Here is a 9,035-nt window from a genome sequence, read left to right as displayed (position 1 = left end):
AAGTGACAAAAAAAAAAAAAAAGATTAAAGGAGCTATAGTAGCTAACGTGAACATATTTTCAAGACTATTAATTTCAATAGTTCAAGACTGTTATTTGAATATAATAGCATTAAAACCTATGATTTTTCAACACTGTATACTTCTATTCCCCATACTTAGTTGAAATCCCGACTTAAAAACATTATACATCGTTGTTTTTCCAAAAAAACGATGGTACTCCCAGATACAAATACATAGTTTGTAATCAATAGAATGAAATCCAGGTACAAAGACCACACATGGAAAACAGACATACACAACAAAGTACATTAAGTAACTAAAATCATACATACAAATTATTCAAAGCAAATGAGCAACTCGGATTCCACTAAAACTGGGAGCATGGACTAGGTGCACCGAAAGGGTAAGGTCCTCTGCTTTTCTAGAAATACCCGCCGAGTTGCTGATAAAAAAGTCAAGCCCGGGATAGAGGAAAGAAAAACTGATACCTTGATCAAATCAGTTTTCATGGCGCAGATGGATACACCGTAACGATCCAACCTTAACCATATAGCAGTAACTGAAAGCTAGCTTGGAACATATTGAAGAATAATAAAACTATCAAAACTACCAGCAGTAGAAATAATCTGCCACTAGTATATGAGGGCAGTGTAATAAAGGTAGTAACGTTAGGTACTAATGCAAAATTTGATGTAGTGCAATTTAAAAAAAAAGACTTTTTTCATTATGGGTGGAATTAGGGGTCGAATATATCTATTTGTGAAACAAGGTTTAAAAATAGACAATAATTTAAAAAAAGTATCCTTTAGGAATAAAGTTATTAAGGACAGTTTGAAAGAATGAAAGGGACTTCAATAGGAAATAAACTTATGATTATCAGTAAAAATAAATACAGATGTCGATGTATTGTTCATTGTTTATTGTTCGATAAACAGGTGCTTGTATATTCTATGTGGTTCATTTAACTTTTGAACAAATTGTGTTTTTGGTGAGGAGGAGTATTATGTTTTATCTATATTCCTCGTAAAAATGACAACGGATAACTAGTAACACGGCTAGAAAATGAAATACTAGTCAAAGACACCCTACCATAACGGAAACGTACCCAAACCTGATTGGGCAATAGTAAATATAGGAAACACCGAATACTAGTATATACATACCGACAATACATCATTTTCCCGCTATACTTTTCGAAACGCGAGAAAATACAATTTATCATCAATAAGACTGAAATGTTACATTTGAAAACATTTTAATGAAATTGGAAGCAGATTTGTTGCAGGAAACATGCTTGTTAGTTCTTGTGTCAGTGTCAATGTATCTAAGGAGACAGACGTTTTACGTTCCATATTACATGTTCATGTATCGTTTGGAGTTTTTAAGATAGTGGCTGTATTCAATAATATCTTGTCATATTAACAGATATTCCTATTCTTCAATTTCAAACACTTATATTGTTAGCAAGATTGCAATGATTCCTTGAAAAAAACGTCTCGCCTTTTCAATCAGTGTATATTGGAGTGTAGTGCAAATATGATTTTTGGAAATTACAATTCGATTTTTAAGGTAAGACATTAAACTTTTTTTGTTTTAGTTTGTTATCAATGCAAGTTATTTATACATATAACATTTTTTTTAAAATGCTTTCACAAAATATTCCGGTTGTACTGTTTAAAGTATCAACATGCTGTAGTCAAGTATCCGGCAAAAATAACGGTTTTGCCTTTCTTCTAGTTGGCTTAATCTACTTATAATGTTTTGAAAAATGAATTATGCATTTAAGTATCAGTCCATATAAAATTTAGACTCTGTCTAAGGTAAGATGAGTCATGGTCTGAAAAAACCCATGGATCAGATGATGCTTTATTGGTCTGCTATATTTTATGTGACAATAGTCCTTTCTGTATTTAGATCTATACTTTTGAGAAAACTACTCTTTAAACTCCCACTTAAATCAACCAAATCAAACCAAATCAAGAACCATAACTTTTTCAAGTGTTAATTTCATGTACAGTCTATATAAATTTTATCTCAAAGGCGCAACCCCCAAATGAAGAACTAAGACTGGTTATATAATCTATGTTTCTGATTAAGAAATAAAACTGAATTTGGTGGGTTTTGACATGCATGAATAATCTACTGTCTGATATTTAAAAAAAAATAATAAAGACTACTACTTAAAATCAATTCAAATGTTTTGTCTCTGAGTCCTTTTGGGTGAATGAAAAATAAAAAAAACTAGAAATTATTATTGAATTTCCCTTTTTATATTTTCAATTTTAATTAATATAAAATCTAATTATTGATTTTGATGAAACATTTGATGTCCTAAAACGCGTTGTTGATGAGAATACTTTAACCTAAAGATTGGAACGGTGCATGAGAAAATAGAATAGTAGGTAACTTGATCGTAAGCAATCGCTTTGAAAATGTCAGTAGCGCTTTCAAAACACATTAATACAGACGCCATAATTATATTTATTTGTTAAATGTCAGGATGCTCTTTTTTCTTAACACTACAGTTAAAGAAGATAACAATAGAGTTCAAAATAAGTACGCCTATTAATAAAAACAGGTTTGTTTTTCGATTGTTTAAATTGGTAATAAATTTCGCTATCTTCAACAGCTAGAAGTACGCATCTCTCATAGAAGTGCCATTGAATTCCTTTAATCTGTAATAGTAAATTAACGCGCTGGACCCATTTTGATTTTTCTTAGGCTTGAATTTTAGAAAAATAAGCCGAATGGCATTTTTGGCCTATTTATGCCCTAGATAACATGGACCAAGTTTTTTTTCATGCTCAGAAATACATGTATTTCATTCATGAAATATCTGAAAAAAAGTAGGGTAGTCGTGTTTGAAGTGTATCTCAGTAGCCATGTGTGTATCAGTTGAATAATTATCGAAAATAAACACTTATTTACGACATGTTCACGATATACAATTTTGTAGTTAAATGGAGTTTACAAATGTGAAAAAGAAATTGAATATCTTTATTTATAAGATGTTTGAGAGAGCGAAATATTCATGACCGTTATAAATTTCAATCCCGTAACACTAACAAAAAAGCAAAACAAACAAATTAACAAAAAAATATATATATTTTAGGATTTTGTTTTGTGATTTTATTTCCCCCCTTTAAAGAGTAATCAAGGGAACCAAGGTTATAGCGGTAATCAAAGGACTGTAATCCAGGGACAAAGGTCAGACACGGAAATCAGACATACACAACAAGAACATGAAGTGAGTATTATCATACAAACAAAGTAACAAAACAAAACAGCAACTCGGACTCCACTAAAAACTGGGAGTAGAAGGACAGAAATGATTTCAAAGTTATTACATATCACATTTGGTCAGTATAAAATTTACAAGTTAAATGAAAAAAAAATCAATAAGTTATAAACAATAGCAATATATTTTAACTAGTCAATAAAAGAAAGGTTTACATGTTAAAGGTGCAATATACAGTTACATTTAAGCGCACTTTTTCGCACACCAAGTTGACCCGGTCAAATTTTGTTAAGCATTTATACATAGACAGATGTAATATATGTAATGGTAAACAGGTGTAATTTAAATTAAAATTTATCTGCCAAAACATGTAGAAGTTGCCTCCCGTTTTCCGATCAATATTTTGAGAAACATATCGTCAATTGAACTGCTTATTATTAATCGAGGCAGCGCATAGAACCTGGATATTAAATTTCATCGAAATCGAACAATTTTGAATTTTTGACCGCGGTGGCGGCCATTTTGAGAACGGCGGTCGATACATAGTTAAAATTATCGATTGAGCTGGAGATTATTAATCGGGAAGGCTCAAAGAACCTAGCTATTAATTTTCATCAAAACCGGATACATTTGAAAGTTCGACCGCGTTGGCGGCCATTTTGTAAATTCGGGATAATGTTAGGTGGTACAGCAGAGTTAGGTCATTTCTGAAAATTTGGTCTTATTTTGTTGAAAGAAAGCTATTTTCAGGCACTCCGCACATACATTTCTAGTGTTTTGTCATAAAAAAGTGCATATTTTTGAAATTATTGGTGTGTAGAGATTCAATTCATTTATAAGTAATTTAGTGATTATTGTTATAAAATCCAGTAGCCATGGTAATATACTGAAAAACACACTACTGAGTTTTAGTACCAATCAGGGGTGCCTTTGCAAAACTATTAGCCAAATACTATGTTTTATAAATATCAGGCACTTAGACACTACCAAAGGATCAACGCATGCATGGAGTAGGTGGAAAAAGGGTAAAAATAAAAAGACCCTTTTCGATTCATTCTCTCACAATTTTAGTTCCAAAATTTCGTGCGAAATAAGGTATTTCGAAAATCAGCCATATGATGCTGAGGAGAGAATTTAATACGGCAGGGACTGAAACGTTCCAGATACCATTCTTTGTTTAAAATTACACCTGTTTATCATTACATATAATGCACCTGTCTATGTTTAAATGCTTAACAACATTTAAGCAATATATCCACCAAACTTTTAATTTTAAGTTTTACAAAATTTGACGGGGGTAACTTGGTGTGCGAAACAGTGTGCCTTAATGTAACTGTAAAGTGCACCCTTAGGACCATGGAACTTAATATATATACCAAGTTTGGTCAAATTCTGATCAGCAGTTTTCGAGATATATGAGATTCAAATTTCCGGTGTCAAAAATGGGTCCCTTTAGTCTGGCGGCAATTTTGAAAAAAATGGCTTTTGTTTTGTTTTTTTTTCGAAGTTTTGCATCCTTCGAAGAAGAATAGTTCTAATTGTTTGAAAAGTTTCATCTCTATCGTGCTAGCCACTTTTGGGAAGAATGGCAGACACTTCCAAGGGTTTTTATGACAGGAGAATTAAAATAATAATAACAAGTTTTAAGTTGTGCCTGCAAGCAAGACACATACACATCCCCTCACATTCCCAAAATGCTCTCAGAACCCAAATATTTAAATTCAATATACAATTTGAAGCCTATATACCAAATTTCATAAAATCTGGATGATATTTCCACTGTTTTCCAGTAGGGCACTTTATTTTATATGGCGGCCATTTTGAAAGGCAGTCATCTACAATAATCCAAAATAAGAATTTTTTTCACACTTAGACGGTTTTATATATCCTTCAAGTTTGGTGAGGATATCTCAAGTCATTTTTCCAACTTTTCCAACTTAAAGGAAAAGCATCTGAAAAATTACAAAAATCAACCATTTTTTTTCGTCGTTACCATGGCAACACATGACATATGAATTCACTTTTTTGGTATAATATTATTGAGATCATCAAACTCTACCACCACACCAATTTTTAAGTAGATGGTTACATAGATTTAAGAGATATCACAATGTCCTATATTACGACCTATATCCCTTATCGAACAAAGCACCCCACTTTTTAATTTTTTTTGTGAAGCGAACATCTATGGGTTAACAATAACACCTTATTTAAAATGGCGGCGATTTTAAAATTGTGGCCATCTAAAAAACCCGAAATGTGCATTCAATTACATTTAGATTGTTTTATATAGCTGTTAAGTTTGGTGAAGATATCTCAAGTCATTTATCTACATAAAGGAAAACATTTGAAAAAATTCAAAAAAATGTTTTGTTACCATGACAACACAAAACATATCGATTCACTTCTTTTTGCATAATATTGTTGAGCTTATCAAACTCTACCACCATACCAATTTTCAAGTTCCTGGCCAGCTAGGTTACTGAGATATCGCATTGTCCTAAATTATAACCTGTCCCCCTTTTCCGCCGAAGTGTTCCTCATTCCAGAATTTTTTTCGCGGCGGGCACATCTATGACGTGAGGCCAAACCTCTCAGCAAGTTTCCTTCTAATCCCTCAATTGGTTTCCGAGAAAACGTGGGGACAAGTTCATCGGTAAAAAAACGTACAAAAACAATTTAAACTAGAATTGCCATTGCGAGCAATAGCGAATGTCGCCTCCGGCAACTGTTTGAGTTCCAATTTTAATATGGTATTGTTATGCCTATTCAACTCCTTTGACAGATCTATTTTCAAATTAGTACCTTTTCATGTTGTTGAGATATTGCAATGTCCCAGATTGTGACCTAAGGCAGCCATTTTGACAATGGCGACTTTTTGTCAGAATTTTGGCATAAATTCCGAGGTCTGACTGATACGCATTATATTACTAAATTTCATTAAATTTGTTCAATGAATAAAAAAACTTATGACCATGGACATTCATGAAACTTTCAATTTTTCATTGCCATGACAACGGACAACATATCGATTCACCTTTTTTACTTTATTTTATTAGGCTCTTTATACTGTATTACCATACCAAATTTCAAGTTCCTAGCCACCTAAATATCCGAAATATTGCAATGTCCTTAATTATGAACTTTGGTAGCGAATTCCGACATATTAATGAGACGCAGGATACAAGAAAATTTCATTAAAATTGCCTACTAAATAAAAAAGTTTTAAGTGTGACAAAAAAGTAGATTTTGGTATCCATGAAATTTTTAGTTTTTTCGTTGTCATGGCAACTTGCAACACATCGATTCACTTTTTTGCTTAATTATTTAGGCACATTGAGTTCTACCATCATACCAAATTTCAAGTTGCTAGCCACCTTGGTTTCCGGGATATTGCAATGTCCTAGATTATGAACTTTTCACGTTTTCATGGTAACGGTAGCAATTTTTTTCTCCAAAAGTTCTGGTGCACCCCTTCTCAATACCATCTACCTCCATATCAAGTTTCAATTCCTTCCCTTCTGTGATGCTACCTAAAAACTCCGGACAAATGTCATTGGAATAATAATAATAATAATAATAATAATAATAATAAACAGTACAACATGTCGCCCTGACATTTGTCCGGGGCGACATAGCAAGGGATACTGTGTTTGCAAACAAAACACAAAAATCGCCAAAACCGGCAAATGGTACGGTTTGGCCCAATCCTGAAGAGGCCATTGATTTTCGAATGCAATGTTAACCTTATAAATCAATTTTCATTGAAATCCAACGATGTTGACATTTAGCCAATTTTGGCGGCCATATAGAAAAAAAGGCTTTTTGACAGAATCAGAAGCCGCCATTGAATTTAGAATGACATGTTCACCCTAGATATGAATTTTCATTGAAATCAAACAATGTTGAAATTTCGCCGATTTTTGCGGCCATTTTGAAAAAAATGGCGGCTTTCTAAAAAAATCTTTGATACCTTTGATGTCAGCAACTCTAGAACAGCCTTCTGAGTCATTTTCATTTGATTAACTAGTTTCACTAATTTTATATATATTTTTTTCATTTTTCCGGGTTTGTTTTGGCGGCCATTTGAAAACGGCAGCCATTTTAAATTTTTTTGAGCCTAGTTTTGTATGAATCGAATAAACGGTCTCTGAGAAATCGCCAGGCCATCTTCAAGTACAGAAGAAGAAGTATAATAATAACAACAAGTGACACTGTGTTTGCAAGGAAAACACAAAAGTCGCCAAAACCGGCACATAGTCGATTTTAGTCAAATTATGAAGCCGACATTGAGTTGAGAATGTCACGTTTACCCTAAATATCAATTTTCAATGAAATTGAACAATGTTGAAATTTTGCCAATTTTGGCGGCCAGTTTGAAAAAAAAAATAGCGCCATTCTCGAAATTTCTTTTACGCCTATGATGTCAGGAGGAGGTCTAGAACAGCATTCTAAGTTATTTTAATACATCTAATGAGTTCCTCTAATTTTATAGAATTTTTTTCATTTTTCCAGGTTGTGTTTCGGCGGCAATTAGTGGTTTGCACACCCCCTGATCATGCTTGATTATTTAGCCAAATTTGGTATAAATCGAATGAGCGGTCTCTGAGAAATCGCCAGGACATCTTTAACTGCAGAAGAAGAAGTATGATGATAATAATAATAATAATAATAATAATAAGAAACGGAGCACAAATAATAAGTCGCAAAACTTCGTTTTGATGACTTAATAATAATTCAAATTTACGTTTCCACGAAACATGTAAAAGTCGCCTTCCGTTTGCTGATCAGTCTTTTGGGAAACATATTGTCAATGGATATGCTTATTATTAATCGAGGCAGCGTAAAGAACGTGGATACCAAATTTCAACGAAACTAAAAAGTCTGAATTTTCGACCGCGTTGGGGGCCATTTTGAAAATGCCGGTCGATACGTAGCTCAAATTGTCAATTGATTAGCAGATTTTTAATTTGGGACGACTTAACGAACCTATATATCAATTTTCATCAAAATCAGACAAAATAAAATTTTCGATAGAAGTGGCGGCCATTTTGAAAACGGCGTAGCTACCGACAGGTAGCTCAAATTGTCACTTGAGCCGCAGATTATTAATCGAGACGCCTCAAAGAACGTAGATATCAATTTTCATCAAAATCTGACAGATTTGAATTTTCGACCGCGTTGGCGGTCATTTTGGAAATGGCGGCCGAGACGCACGCGATTTTTTTCGTGATTTTGTTTTGACTATTGAGCTTAATTTATACACCAAGTTTCGTCAAATTCTGCTAAGCAGTTTTCCAGATATACGATGTTCAAATTTCGGGTGTAAAAATCGGGTACGTCCAGTCCGGCGGCAGTTTTGAACAAATGGCGGTAGCTGGAATAAAAATTTTGAAATTCTGCATCCTTCGAAGAGTAGTTCTAACTTCATGTGAAGTTTCATCTCTATAAGATGAGGTGTTTTTGAAAAACTTGCGGACAAAACAATGATTTTTCATGACAGGAGAATTAAAATAATCATAACAAGTGATGCTGTGTTTGCAAGCAAAACACAAATCGCAAAAACCGGCAAATGGTCGGCTTCGGCAAAATTCTGAAGCCCCCATTGAATTTAGAATGCAATGTTTACCCTAGTAATCAATTTTCATTGAAATCCAACAATGTTGACATTTTGCAGATTTTGGCGGCCATTTAAAAAAAAAAATTTAAGTTTTTTTGCTATATCTAATGAGTTCCACTAATTTTATAGAATTTTTTTTTTATTTTTCCGGGTTTAGTTTTGGCGGCCATTTTGAA

General features: G+C 33.2%; 1 protein-coding gene across 1 annotated transcript in view; it reads left to right on the top strand.

The window, feature by feature from the left end:
* The first annotated feature begins 938 nt into the window (after positions 1-938).
* LOC148604034 (uncharacterized) overlaps positions 939-9,035 on the top strand; it is a 128,027-nt gene continuing 119,930 nt past the window's right edge. Inside the window, exons 1-2 of the mRNA XM_088547758.1 lie at positions 939-1,570; positions 7,755-7,884. The gene's annotated coding sequence lies outside the window, so the exon portion shown is untranslated. The remainder of the gene's footprint in view (positions 1,571-7,754; positions 7,885-9,035) is intronic.

This window comes from Perna viridis, chromosome 10, assembly GCF_037379345.1.
Source record: "Perna viridis isolate PV_CMFRI_1.1 ecotype Kerala chromosome 10, ASM3737934v1, whole genome shotgun sequence".
Lineage (NCBI taxonomy): Eukaryota > Metazoa > Mollusca > Bivalvia > Mytilida > Mytilidae > Perna > Perna viridis.
This window is presented reverse-complemented; position numbering and strand designations above follow the sequence as displayed.